This window comes from Aythya fuligula, chromosome 4 (assembly GCF_009819795.1).
Source record: "Aythya fuligula isolate bAytFul2 chromosome 4, bAytFul2.pri, whole genome shotgun sequence".
NCBI lineage: Eukaryota > Metazoa > Chordata > Aves > Anseriformes > Anatidae > Aythya > Aythya fuligula.
In genome coordinates, this window is record NC_045562.1 from 13,037,391 (window position 1) to 13,051,823 (window position 14,433).

Consider the following 14,433-nt stretch of genomic DNA (forward strand, 5'->3'; position numbering starts at 1 on the left):
GTCAATGCTTTGTGTTTCTGGTATCTGCTTTCCTTTGTTTCCGGAGAAGTTTCTATAACAAACTTCCTGTTACCAGGAGGAAGGAGACCAGGCTGGAGAAGTACGAGAAAGGGCAGCCTATGAACATGGCCAGGGTATATGCTGCATTGTAACTTCACCTTTGCTAATTCTATTCCTGAAGTCTCCAGTGGCACAGAGACCCCCGGAATGAGATGAGGAGGGGGCTGCAGGCCAGGGCACAGGAGGGGAGGCGGAGGGCAGTCCTTGTGCCCAAGGGGCAGCCTGGCTCTCTGGCAACTAAAGTGGCCTGAGAGAGCCACCCCCAGGGAAGGGGCCCTCAGCCCCCCTGACCCTCCTCCTCCTTCCACACCAGGGCCTCTTTCAGGCTGCACAAGCCCCTCCCAACATGGCCATGTTGGGCCTGGGGCATGGCGCGCCATCACAGCGGCCATCACAGAGGCCTCCTGATGTCACAGTGGCTTCGCCCCCCTGCATTGTCCTGGCGCCTACAAAAGCCCCTGCGCCTGGCCCCCTGCTCGCTGATCTCCCAGGCCCTCTGGCGACTACCAACGATGGTTGGCATGAAGAGGACCTGGGCTGACGGCTGCCCACCCCTGTGTGGGACAATTTGGTTCCTGGAACCAGAGAAGAAGTGGAGGCGGAGGAGCGCTGGCCGAGACGGAGCAGCCGCGGCGGATGGTGTGGAGCCCATGGAGGTGGATCCGCCTGCGGAGGAGGAAGAGCCCATGGAGGTGGATCCACCTCCATCCTATCTGACATGGCACAGCGTCATCGTGCCAGGGCTCCCACCAGCGAGACCATACCACCGTCTTCGCAGAACCGCCCGGACTGCTCCATATTCCCGGCCCTGCCTCCGCCTCCGCAAGTAGGGGGGAGAGGCCACCCGGTGACCATCACGCAGGCTTGCCTGCACCGTGGCCTCTCCCCCTCCCCTCATCCCCATCCCCGTCCCCTATCCCCACCTCTCCTGCAGAGGTGTCATCTCTTCTGCACGGAGTCCCAAGCACTGGGCAAGAGTGCACTCGGCTTCCTCTGGGCTGCTGCACCGGGGCGACAGGAGAACCCTTCCCAAGGCCACGCTGGGCATGGGGTGTCTCGGCCTGAGGACGAGAAGGCTGCCCAAGGGGTGCCTGAAGACGAAGCCCTGCCCTGCATGGCGGTGCCCAGAGAAGAGCAGCAGATCCCTCAGAACGGTGACGCAGACAGCTGCTCCTCTGAAGAAGCAGAAGTCTTCAGGTCTGCCTGGAAGAAGCGCAGGAGTGCAACGTAAAGGCCCTTCATGGCGCTTGGTTATCAGTTCTTCCCAAGACAAGGCAACAAACTGATAGAATAATCATCAGACAAATAAATACATTGCAACAAGAACAATAATAATAACAACAACCAACAAAACCACTTTCCTCTCTTCTTTGGTGTCATTGGTCCCAGCCAACAGGGCTTCAGGGATTGTCCCGCTCTACTCTGTGCTGGTGTGGCCTCACCTCGAGCACTGTGTGCAGTTCTGGGCACCGCAGCACAAAAAGGACATGCAACTATTGGAGGGTGTCCAGAGAAGGGCTACAAAAATGGTGAAGGGCCTAGAGGGGAAGACGTAGGAGGAGCGGCTGAGGGCACTGGGCCTGCTCAGCCTGGAAAGAGGAGGCTGAGGGGAGGCTTCATGGCGGCCTACAGCTTCCTCACGAGGGGCAGTGGAGGGGCAGGCGCCGATCTGTTCTCTGTAGTGCTATCCAGTGACAGGACCCGAGGGAATGGGGTCAGGCTGTGACAGGGGAGGGTCAGGCTGGACAGCAGGAAGAGGTTCTTCACTGAGAGGGCTGTCGCGCACTGCAACAGGCTCCCCAGGGACGCAGTCACGGCACCAAGCCTGTGGGAGTTTAAGGAGTGTTGGGACTGTGCTCTTAGTCATAGCTCTGAATTTTGGGGTAGACCTGTGTGGAGCCATGGATTGGACTCTGTGGTCTTTGTGGGTCCCTTCCAAATCAGGGTATTCTATGATTCTGTGACTTCTGAAGCACAACATACTGCCAGTGCTTGTGGAGAAATCATTGCATCCTTTGATACCACCCCATCCTCAGTGCATGCCTGACAGCATCAGGAGAGCCCTTCAGGCTCTCAAGGAGTTGGTCCAGTCCAAGAACATCAGTGTGGATGCAGGAAAGAAGCTGTTGCCAAGGGAAAAAAGTACACTTCTTTACGGGTAACAGAAATAGCTGTTGCTGTGGGTTATGGCAAGCTGACCTGGATGACTTACTCAGCTTCCTGACATCAGGAAGTGATTGCAGGGTTTGTGAATACACTTGCCTGTGGTGGACGGGTTTCTAGGCATGGAGATTGTTGTTCATGGTATTTGCGTGGCAGGAGGACAAAGACATCACAGGTGATGATCAGCAGAAATCACAATGCCAAGATCTGTGTGCACCTAAAAGGTGGGCAATAGAGAATACAGGCAAATTCACCAAACTGAACCAAACCCAGCTGCTGATAGCCCACAGCTCCTTCATCCCCTGCCCTGCATCTCTCCATCTCTCTGCCCCCGTTCTCTTGATGAAACAACTGAGAAGAAGGAAAAAAAAAAAAAAAAAAAAGCTTCCCCCCCAACTGCTATGTTGGATCCAGCTAAGCTTTTCAGCTGGGCTGAAAGGAAACATTTCCTGTGGGTTCTGTTTGTTTATTTCGCTTAGCTGTTTTAAATAGCATTTAGGGAAAGAAAAATATCTTTGGAAGGTATTTGCTTTGTTTGGAAGATATTTCAGTGGAGCAGTGTTGGCTATGTGTTTAAAAGCGAGAGAGGCAGATATGACTTGAATGTTACTCTCCAGCTCTGGTGTGCCTTACAGATTGCAGTGTTCACTGTGAATCTGGGAGAATAACACAGTTGATAAAAACAATTGCCACGACTTTCTTCCCATGGCTTTGAAGTTAACTGAAGTTGTGGCACCTCTTTCTGTAATTTTACTAAAAAAGAGAATTTAGTTGTAGAAACGTGGTGTTTTGTCCTGTCCTTGCCTGGCACAAGATGTATAGAAATAACTCTTGAGTTTCCCAGAATCACAGTGCTCTGCACGTGCTGAAAAGGGATAGCAGTTTGGTAAGCGTGGTCACAAAAATGCGAATTGCCATCAAACCTGGGGGTTCTGGACTCAAGCCATGCCAGAGGGGGCACTATCACGTTGCGTGACAAATCCATTAATAACAAGAATTAGTTAGAATAACTTTGTATTTGGTCTCGTTTCCTTCTTGGCACTGGTCAATGAAGGTGAAAGCAGAAAGGGCTGCTTACAAAATGCCTCATGGATTTAAGCTGGGTCTCTGTAAGATTTTTCCTGTACTGCTTCAAAGGTTAGTCTTTTTGATTTTGCAGCATTTGGGGGCTGTCAAGAGCACTATCGTGGTCTCATTCACGCTCTTGTTACGCTCTGGGACCTCCCAGAATGCTGCTGGAGCTCTTCTGTTGCCTTTGGTGTTAGAGCAGGGGCCAGGACAGAGCTGGCTGCCCAGGCTGGCTGATGCTGTGCATCCCTTGCATGGCACCTGCTGGGAACCATCCCTACACGGGCAAGAAAGCACAATGAGTACCGTGCCATAGGTTAGAAATGGGAGAAAGACTGAAAGAAATCGGCTTTCAGTGTGACAGTCTGCGTTACAGAAGGGTTTTTAGGAAGTCGCCTCCTGCTTTTTAGATGGCTTATTTGTTTAATTTTAGCAATTTGAATTAAACTTTTTCGCTTCACCTCACTTAGCTTCCGTGTGCATAGAGGCCTAAGCAATTGATATGACTTTTGCTGTTGCAGCTGTTATTTTCTCAGGCGTGTTTCTGATTACTGTTGTCTCTGTTGCAGTAGTTTGTTCTGCTGCAAAAAGGGAGCAACGCGCTCCTATTCTGTGTGTATTTTATTAATTTATCCTCACATGCATTGCTTAAAAAAAAAAAGCAAAGAGGAAACAAAAGCAGGGCTTGGGGTCCCCACTTCCAGACATTTCTCTCCAAGCAATGAGTTTCTCATCTGTTTCTTAACATGTATTAAAAGCAGAAAAGCAATATACTACTTGGGATTTACTCTGGAAGTAGCTGATTTTTAGATTTTAAAGTAATCTCATTGAGCAGCTGAAGAAAGTATGATGCTTGTGATACCGTATCTCTGCCATTTCTGTGCTTGGCTTTTGGCGTAAAGCCTCGCTTGCCTGAGGCGTAATATCCCAGCAAGACATCCACACTGCCGTGCCTTCAAAACGTAGAGCCGTTTGTTAACAATATGGGATTGTTTCTCCAAAGTCACTGTAACCCTAATTGTCCCCCCCAACCCCTTCTGTCTGTAGGAGTAAAGGAACATTTTAGATTTGCTTTGTGTGACCGTATTGTGATGTACCCACCTTCTTGTAGACTCCTCCTGAAGCCTAACCAAGTAGCAGAGGATGGATATGTTCCCTGCAGCCTGCTTGTGGTGGTAGTGGGGGGGCTGATTGGCGTGTCTTCTGCCTGTCTGGTGGTATTAGTATTCATATCAAAGGAAGCTGTTTGGTTCCCTTTCTCCTGGGCAACCGCAGGAGTCGATCCCTGCTCCCTGATGTGAATGGCAACAAAGGCAGGGGAACCATTCGTTGATTCAGAGCAAAAGAGCCCAAGCGGGTGCTTTGATTTCATAGAAACCCTGCCCTGGGAGGGCTCTGCAAGGTTAGTCTGAATGCCTTCCTCGTAATTGTGACTCCCAAAGCGTTTTGGCAATAAAGCAGTGTGAAAGACAAGCAGGCAGGCCTCACGGATAATTTTACATTAATAACGATGACTTAGAAATGCCACTGTCAGACAAGTGATTCCTCTGTGAGAGTCAGACCATCATTAAAATATCTAACGCCAGAGAGGGTCTACACTGGTGGTAAATGGGTTATTGACTTTCAGCTCCTGTTTTGACTAAAACTATATACACAGCCTAAGGACTCCAGTGGATCCCAGTGCCTAAGGTGGTAATGTATTCTGTAAATCAATAATATATTAGTAATAAAAATGACCAAAGCATACATCCATTAAGGATTCATAATAAAAATTTGTTTAGGTTATATACTGCGTGTATTGATTGCTGCTATTTAAAGATAAAGTATGTCTTTCAAGCAGAGTGCTTATATGCATAGCTGCCTACATTTTAAATCCATTTATTTTTAATATGAAGATGAACTTAAATAACATGAGGAAATATGTATGAATAGAAGTCAGTATTTTAAATTGCAAAGCATTATAGGGATGCAAGTGTGCTGAGAAGCCACAAATAGATGTCTGACATTGCTGAGACCTAAATATTGAGCCGTAGCAACATAATAAGCAATGTACGTGGCACTCGCTGGCTGCAACTCCAGGCTTCCCGGTAGCTTAAGTTTCTTTTTTCTTTGCACCTTAACATTGAATTGCTCACCTTTCTGTGTCGAGGTATAGGAGATAATGTAGTATAAGGTAACGTGTGCCCTGCTTGGCCTGAATGGCACAGCAGGTTTGTGGAACAGAGCTGTCAGCAGAGTGGAGACCCTGCATCTGTGCAGTGCTGCTGGCTTTCTGTACCTTTCCATGCCTGACACGAGTGGCTGCACAGTCAAAGAGGACTTAAGGAACCACACCGATACACGGGATATCTGCATCAACATGACTGGGATGTTGGGTTTGCTAAAAAATGCCTTCAACCCATCCCAGTAACATCATACCAGGCCCATAACTGCCTCTGCTGTTGATTTGGTGTTGTGCTGTGCCCATACTGGAAGGCTGAAGGTAAAAATAAATAAATAAATGAATAGGCAAACAAAAAGGGAAAAAAAAAAAAAAAAAAAAAAAAAAAAAAAACAGACAAACCTACTGCAAATGTCAGTGTAACATCTATGCTTTCATCTGCCCTACCTGTCCATGTGGCTGACTGGGCCAGGTCCAGTGCACCTTCAGCAACGAAGAGGCACCTTTGGTAACAAATGGTTGAGAAAGCAATTCAAGTGCCGTAGCTGCAGTCTTTATGTTTCCCTGCAACAAATAAAAACTGTTTTAGATTACACAGATTATGGTTCATTATGAAAACAAAGCAAGCCTCTGACTGAAATCCCATCTGTTGGTTTGCATTAAACAATTCCCTTCCTCCTCCCTGGCATCTTTTATTCCTAGGAATTCAAGGAAGCTGTCCTGGAACATTTTTGTCCATTCACAACCACTAGATAAAGGCAAGATACAAACCTTTTTTGCATGGATGAGCGCAGCAGGTATCTGCATAAAAGCTGACTGAGACATTTTTATTTTTTATTTTTACTGAGATAATAAATTCGGCAAGTTCCTTGCTGCCAAACGTCCCTCTCTCTTCCTGTTTTCTTTCTCCTAAATCTTCATAGATCTTTAAAATACAAAGAGACTACTATGATCAACAAGCCAGACTGTGCACAATAGAGATCTCACCCCGTGATTTGTGAATCAGGCTCCCATATCTCCAGTTTGAGCTGTAACATATCTTCCAGAAAAATACCCAGGCATAGCTTAGGGACTTCAGCTGATAAGGAATACATCACATACCTAAGTAAACTGTTCCATGGTAAATTACTCACACTGTTAAAATATGTACCTTAATTCTAGCCTGAATTTATCTACCTTCAGCTTCCAACCATTGCATCGTGCTTGCCTTTTGCTGCTAAAGAGCTTGCTGTCCTTAGAAATAGCTTCCCTCTGTAGAAACCTCCAGGCTGCAGTGTTTTTTTTTTGAACTAGTTAAACAGACTTAAGCACCTTTGGTGTCTCACTGTAAATCTGGTTTTCCAGACTCTAGTTCATTTATTTTTTAAAATTTATCTTAAGCTCTTTTGCAAAACCTCCTTCAAAGTTTCTGACAATCTTTTTTGAAGTACAGAAACCACAATGTACATGTTCCCTTAATGGACTCATTAATATCATATGCAGGGCAATTTTGTCTTCCCACTTCTCCTTGTATTCACCTCCTAATAGTCACAAAGATCATGTTTGCCCTTTGAGCCACTGTGTAGTGTTCAAATGCTTATCAATCATGCAAACAGTTTTGTTTCAGAGTGCTTGCTAGGCTGTGGTCTCACATAATGAGCACTTCTTGTATTCCTCCTTGGGCTTGCATTTGTCTGTGTTAAAGCATGGTCTGCTCGAACAGCGTACAGATCAATCTGCAAAACTGACAAGGTCCATATCATTACTTAACATTTTATCGGGTTTTGCACTGACTGCAGATTTGGCAAGCCTGGAGTTTATTTTCTTTCAGATCATCAAGAAGTGTGTTGAATGATACTGGACTGATGAGGTTCTTGCTGAACTTCCAGAAATGCATCAAGTTGGGGTGACAATTCCATGCTTACATTATTTTTGAGAAGCAAGAGCTAATGCATTTTTTCCTGTGTGCAGTGGGAGTTATGTTCTGTTCTCATAACCTTGATTTCTTTAAGAGTTGCCAGTAGCAATGTGCCAGTGTCCCAGATCGAGTTAAAAAGCAGCACAGGCTTCCTAAGAGGGTGTCTTTTCTCTTTTTTTTTCTACAAGCTCTTATATCTAAGCTATCTAATTCTGCAGAATGAAAAATGTCGGGCTGTAGCACTTGCTGTTATATCTCTCCTAATATCGGATGGTGATAAAGAGGTGCTTTTGTTCTCTGAATTATGAGTACATCTGCTTGCTTCTTTCCAAATACAGGTTGGAGTGAGTTGGGGGATATGTGCAGAGGGTTTATTTAATGCTTGATACCTGGCTGTGTTTGTCCTATACACCTCACTATTTTAAAAATACTCCTGCTACTTAAAAGTTTTACGAGCATAATTTTTCTTAATCTGATGGTAGGCAGGTTTTCTGTGTTGTTGTTGTTTTGGTTTTTAATACTTGGAGCTCTCATAACTGCAAGCTTTGTTTCCAAACTGCAATTTGTACTTGTTAACTACATTGCTGCCTTTGTCTTCTTTTTCAAGCGAGGGTAAACTTTTTAACAAAAGTTTCTCTTTCTCATGATTGTCGAGCGGGGAATTTGTCACCTGGAATCGGACTTCTCAATTTACTGCTTGCATTGAAATGCTTAAATTTTTATTTCTATGCAGTTTGGTGTGAAATATTTTCATCTACAGGATGCTGTTCTGGGTAAAACCCCCAAGCAGGTATCTTACCAGGGAGGGCTGTGGTCTTAACTTTGCTTTCCAAGTTAAATTGGTTTGTGATTATTTGGCCATCGGCACCTTTTTGTGTTGGTTTGTCTTTGTTCAACAGACATAAACCATAGGAACAGGATCCTGTATGAAACTACCCTCAGACAGTCTTGCTATAAAATTTCCTTAATTTTTTATGCTCAAAAGTAGGCAACAATATATTACTAGTTTTGCCAGTTGTGTCTGAGACTTCAAGCATATACTCCTCGGGTAATAATGCCATGAAAAAATTTCAGAGGGAGATTTAGGAGCTGCTCTTCCTCGTTCCTTACCTGAGTCTGGGGGTAATGGCAACCCTCCACCAGAGCAACATCCCGTGTGGTAGCACCTTCACCCAAAAGTCCTCATGGCAAATGTTCCAGTGCTTTGATAACTATTTTTTTTTTTTTTTTTTTTTTTTTTTTAAGAAAAAATGGGTTCAACACCAGCCTTTCTCTGTGACCTTTGGTATTTTTAGGTAGTTCCCTACATCCCCTGCCAAACAGATTTGTTAACCCTACCTCTGCAGAGTGTTGCCACGGTAAATCCTGTGGGGGTGTTTCTAAGGTGCTTTACTAAGGAATAATAGGAGGCATGGAAGAATAAAAACTAAAAAAAGCCTGATTTCATTTATAAAGGTTTTCCCTCATACTCCAGCAGTGCCCTTGGAGGGCAGTGGTAGCAGAACAATTTCCTCAGATACGAATTGCAAGCACAAGATGGTGGAAATATGCAACAATTTTATTCTGAGAAAAGGCAGAAAATTCTAGATGTGAGGTATGTATAACTCCAGGGTAACGATGCCTGAAACACCTACAGAAAGAGATGGGTGTTAAAAGTACAGGAAAACGTGCTTGAAACGGATCCTTTGTTAGAAAGCTCACAGAAATGTGCCATAACATGCTTACATTAGAAAGTTAACTAATAACTTTTAACTAACTTTGCCCTTCCAGTTCTGCTGCAGGCTGCCTCTGAGTTGCATCCCCGCTGCCTGTGATTCCTCTGCTGTCCTAGCAGGTTTGAAAAAGCCCAGCTTTTTCTGACACTGTATCTGTAGGGGAACAGCCCCATTTTTAGGACTGGAATCTTCCATCAGGTGTTATGTTGAAAACTTTTCTTCGCCCTTATCTCTATCTGGTTTTGTTGGGCAGTTAGATTTGTGTTTGTCTGTCTGTTTTTTTGATGACAGATCACAAAAGATTTAATTTCATCTACTTAGAGAGAGAGCTCTTGCAGGAGGAGAATCTGAAACAGGATGAGTGAATGTGTTGAGAAATAAAGCCTCCCATCCATCATAGCTGGTTGCAGTGTGTTTTTCCTGAAGCAAGTTAGATTTTCTTCAACCATATTTTCATGAAACTGGTGAGCATCGTGCCCTCAAGTACATCTGTATCTGTTTGTCACCCATGCCACATGGCTATCCTTTTCTGTGCTACCATCGTCCCAATCCCGAATGTGCATATATTTCTTCTTCTGTTATTTTAGTTTAAACGTCCTTTGTGGCACAGACCCTCTCTGGGTTCAGTTGTGCACACAGGTGTCTTGGCCTGTGGCAGAGCCCTATGTTTTCCCACAGGACGAGCCATAAATCATGGTATCCAGAGCTCTAGAGACTTTCATAAACCAGGGTTTCATAAACCCTGCAGGTTTCATCTGGTGCCACGTTGCTTTCATTGAGCACAATGTCCTTGTGACTTTATTCATGCTTGGTTTTGCTTCCACCTTGGCATGCCCCAGCCACCTTGGTTTGCCAGTGGCAGTCACGGTGGTACCGCAGGACAAGCATCCCTTCCCTGGTGCGAACCCTATGAGCTCTCAGCTCTTTTGCAGACCTCTTCACCTGGCTCTTTTGGGAACAATTAATCTGTTCAGAGCATCTGGGGAGTCTGCAGGTAAGCGTTACTTCAGATTTTTTTCTCTGCCTCACCTTGACATGGCCAGTATCGTGTGTGTTTTACACCCATGAACATACGCAGTATTTCCAGATCAATGTCTGCACAGGATGCATTAGGGGGAAAATACTTAATCCCAGTGTTTTCTGCGAGCAGGTGGGTGCAATAAGAAACCTGGACACTTAGGATTTTTGGTTTTGCTTCCTAGCAAGCGAACCATTTTGTAGAAGTAATTTAATTCATTAGTCTTAATGTTTTGTTATTTTCCATTGAGGAGGAGAGTTATCTGCAGGAAAAAAAAAAATGTATTCCCTGAAAATCTGTTTTTATTTGGAATATATTTCCACCTGGAGCACGTGTGTGCATTTCATTTCATTCCTAGAATTAATTCTCCTGTTGTTCTTTATTTTTAAGCTTGGTGGAAGTAGATAAAGTTGGCCAACGTTCAGATGAAAGCGTACGCTTCTGCAAAGCTTTTTTTAGATGTTAGTATATTTGGAGTGAAATCCTTGATCTTTCAGAGTCAGAGGGGAGTTACATTAAAGGCTTCATTGAGAGTCAGGATTTGGAGGGTCACAAAGAATGGCTCAACAAAGCCTACTTGTTAGTTCTTGCTAAAGCATCAGCAAAAAGGATGTTGGACCTCACGCCTCTACTTCTGAGGTGGAGCTAATAGATGCCATGCTTTGCAAATCCCTATCCAGCAGCTGGGGATGGGTTGCCTTTGTAATGCGGCCAACAGGTCGAGGGGAGATGATTCTCCCCCTCTGCTCTGCTCTTGTGAGACCCCACCTGGAGTGCTGCTCTGGGGCCCCCAGCCCTAGAAGGACACGGATGCACTAGGACAGGTCCAGAGGGGGGCCACGAGGATGCTCCGAGGGCTGGAGCACCTCTCCTGCGAAGACAGGCTGAGGGAGTTGGGGTTGTTCAGCCCCATGTTACACACATCATGCATTTATAGAAGTGTGTGTGTGTACGTATGCACATATATTATGTATATATAACATTTATGATGGATTACAATTCTGAGAGGCAAGATCTTCAAGCAGTCTGACTTCTTTATAAAACTTTCGCAGAGTTACAGCTAGTGGAAAGAGCAAATTCTCTGTTGCTATTTATGGCAGAGACTCAAAGAGGCTGTGATGTCTAAAGCACCAAGAAAAATCACAGTTATTTATTTAATGGTCTACCGTTTAGCCATATTACTTCCTGAAAAATGGCTAGGCTTCAAGTTCTGGGTAACTTCTTGTAAAATTAACTCTACGGGAGTCACTCTTGGCATTCAGTGATGTGACGGAATTGGTTTAAATGTTAAATGTTTGGCACCCAAAATTTGTATACAGGTCTTTGAATGATAGCCTGAGAAATTCTTCCCTTTTGCCTGCTTTCCTTTCTCTCTGGACATTTCTTCAGATTTCACACAGTTCTCCTTTCTGGGCAATGCAAACTTAAAAATAGATTTACTGCGTTGCTAAACAAGTCCATAAACATCACCGAGTAATCCTCACCATGCTGTTCATCATTTCTTTAATAATGCAGATATTTCTACAAGAGCTTTAATGGTCCCCTTCAGAGGCTATTCAGGGAACTGTAAATCAAAATTAAACTTTAACTTTGAGGATGTGTTACTTGGTAGGAATACATTATTTGCTGTCACAGTATTTCAGCTAAACCCCAAATCCATCTAACCTGATTTGTATCTACCTTAAAAAGGATTTCTGAACCTGATGACTTCTGGATTGGGTCCTGATTTTTTGTGTTTGTTTGCTTGCTTGTTTATTTGTTTTTGTTAGTTTTTGTGTTTTTGTTTTCCCTCACAGTGGGATAGAAATCAGGTCAAGTCTCCTTGGTCTCCTTATCTTTATCCCTGTCCTGCTTCCTGTAGCTCAGTGCTGCTACCTCCCAGTTCGTGGTGGTGCAGGTGACGGGGAACAGCATGTCCTCAGCTCCTGGGCAATATCCGGCTGGGGACACCATTAATCCTTCTATGTATATGATTTAGTATGTATTGAAGCCCATTCAGATGACACCAAAAAAAAAAACAAACACAAAACTCTACTGGTTAACAGGGAAGTTATTCCAGATTGACATTATTTTAGCATCTGTAAGAATTTAATCTGGTGTTTTAGGTGGAAGCAGTAATAAAGTGTAAATAAAGTGGTAATAAATTATTGGAAGAACTTCTGATTTAATACAAAATCTGAAAAGGATAAACAGATCCTTTTTCCTTACAGGGGCTAAACCCTTGGTACTCATTTACCTGAGTGCCTCCATGAGCATACCTGCTATGGTGGTTGATAAAAGTTTTTATCTGAGATTAAAAAATTAACCTTACTAATGGCTATAATAAAAAGCTACAGTGGAGTAATTTAAAATGAGGTGAATTTTGTTATTACTCAAATTCCACTCGCTTCACCACATTAATTTGTACTGAATTAAATTTGAGACTTCAAGGTTGTTTGGCAATGTCAAAGTCAAAGCTTCCCTGCTTTTTGAAGACAGCTAAGCATCTATTGTAACAGCAGTAACTTGGGGTTGGGTAGGTGGCATGTTTTTCCTTACCCAGGGCTCTGGTGTGGTGTGTGGTATGTGGATTTGTTATAAAACAAACAAGCAAAAAGAAAGAATGGTCTCTGTTGCACAGAACTTAACATTTCCTTTATTGAGAGCCCCAGCGTCTGAATTTTGAGGACGAGGATTTCAGGATTTGAAACCCTGATATTTAAGCGATGTCTGTGTTAGGCTGGAGGGTAACTTTAGCATGAGAGCTGTTTATGGGTCTTCTGTTCTGCAGCGCAGGACTTCAACCCCAGGTTCTTACCCTATCTTTACAGTTTTCCTACACTTGAAAGTTAATTTCCTCACAGGAAGACTGTGAATTTAAAGAGCAGTTGTATCCGAGTATCTTCTTGTCCGTGTCTTTCATTACAAATGAGATGATTCACTGCAAGGGAAATATCCTTGGGAAAAGATTTTTCCCATGATGTGGCCTAAATATTAATATTCTTGCTTTGGACTGTCCCCTTGGAGACAGGATGTCTTTTGTCTGTTGTTCTCAGCTTGGTGTTTGTGCTTTAACTAAATTCGGTTAAGTAACATTTAACTCAGGCTGGGACTGGACTTCTGACCTCTAATTTGAAGGTAGGTCATCACGTTATTTTATAAGAGCACATTAAATTCGGCCTCCCACCCTTCCTTTTGGAATGCTTTGGTTCTTTTCCATGATCTTAACTAACTTTTTGTGAGCTGAAACAGCTCTGTGCCCAAGGAGAAACCTCTATTTTCTTTTTATTCCTGCTGTTTTCGTTCCTTGGTAGACTACTGAGTTAACCTGCCTGATGAAGGGCTCCAGTGAGCACCAGGATGGGCACGGGACCAGCAGCTGAAGCACGTGGGCTGGAGGCCTGAATAGGGCTTCAACACCGGTGGCCTGGTAACGTGGCTCATCCCGGTGCTCTTCTTGGCCTGGCCAAGCTTTTCGTGGTGCTCCTGTCTGCATCCTGGCCTGTGCTGACATGGAAGCTGTGCTCTCTGTGTGTCTGTTTGGCAGCTCCTACAGAAACCCCATCCCATGTTGTGCTGCATCCTTCTCCTGTGTCCCCTCTTCATTGTGAGAGAGTGTGAGCGTGCTGCCAAACACCCCCTGTAATTTCACTCAGATCACCTGGGAGCAAATCTCTAGCAAGCGTCCATTGAATGTTACACTGGAAGTAGATTAAGCAATTTATGGAACCATTTTTGACCTCAAATTCCACATAAAATGCACAGGGAAGGACTTGTTTGTTTGTTTTTTTTTGACTTGTATTTGGTTGTCTTTTCTGGATTGTTGCACAGGATTGCATTTCTTTTCGTTTTTTTTTTTTTTGCATACTCTGTTCCAGAGGATGATCCTGCAGTTAGTGAGGTCTGCTCACAGCTGGCTGTTTGCTGGGTGGTTGTGGGCTCTGCTTAGGGTAAAGATGCACAAAGGAAAGTCGCAAATTGTTCTGGATATCTTCTAGGAAATAATAAAGCCCAGGATAGCCCGGGGTATTCAATTTGTATGAGGAAACACAGGCTGAAGCCACATTCTTCACCTTCTGGGGTTTCTTCCTTTCTGGGGCAGGTTTTGGAGTGCTTAATGGAGAGAATAGTTTTCTCATTTTCATAAACAAGACAGCAATCAGCTGAGGTCCAGAGGGGTGAGCCAGGAGTGGAGTCCAGCCCTGCCTGGCTCCAGCCCTGCGCTGTCGGAGGCTCCAGCCATTTGGCCACGCTGCCTTCCTTTCCTCCCTGGAGAACCTGGCTATGGATGCTGGAAGCATCCCCTGCAAGGGCTCGGCACCAGCCACTGTCTGTAGGCTCCACCTTTAACCCCTCTGCGGGCTGAGAGCAG

The 14,433-nt window shown here is 44.5% G+C and overlaps 1 protein-coding gene across 16 annotated transcripts in view; it reads left to right on the forward strand.

Moving 5' to 3' along the window:
* The window catches only part of ADGRL3 (adhesion G protein-coupled receptor L3), a 509,872-nt gene that overhangs the window by 222,804 nt on the left and 272,635 nt on the right, over positions 1-14,433 (forward strand). The window lies entirely within an intron of this gene.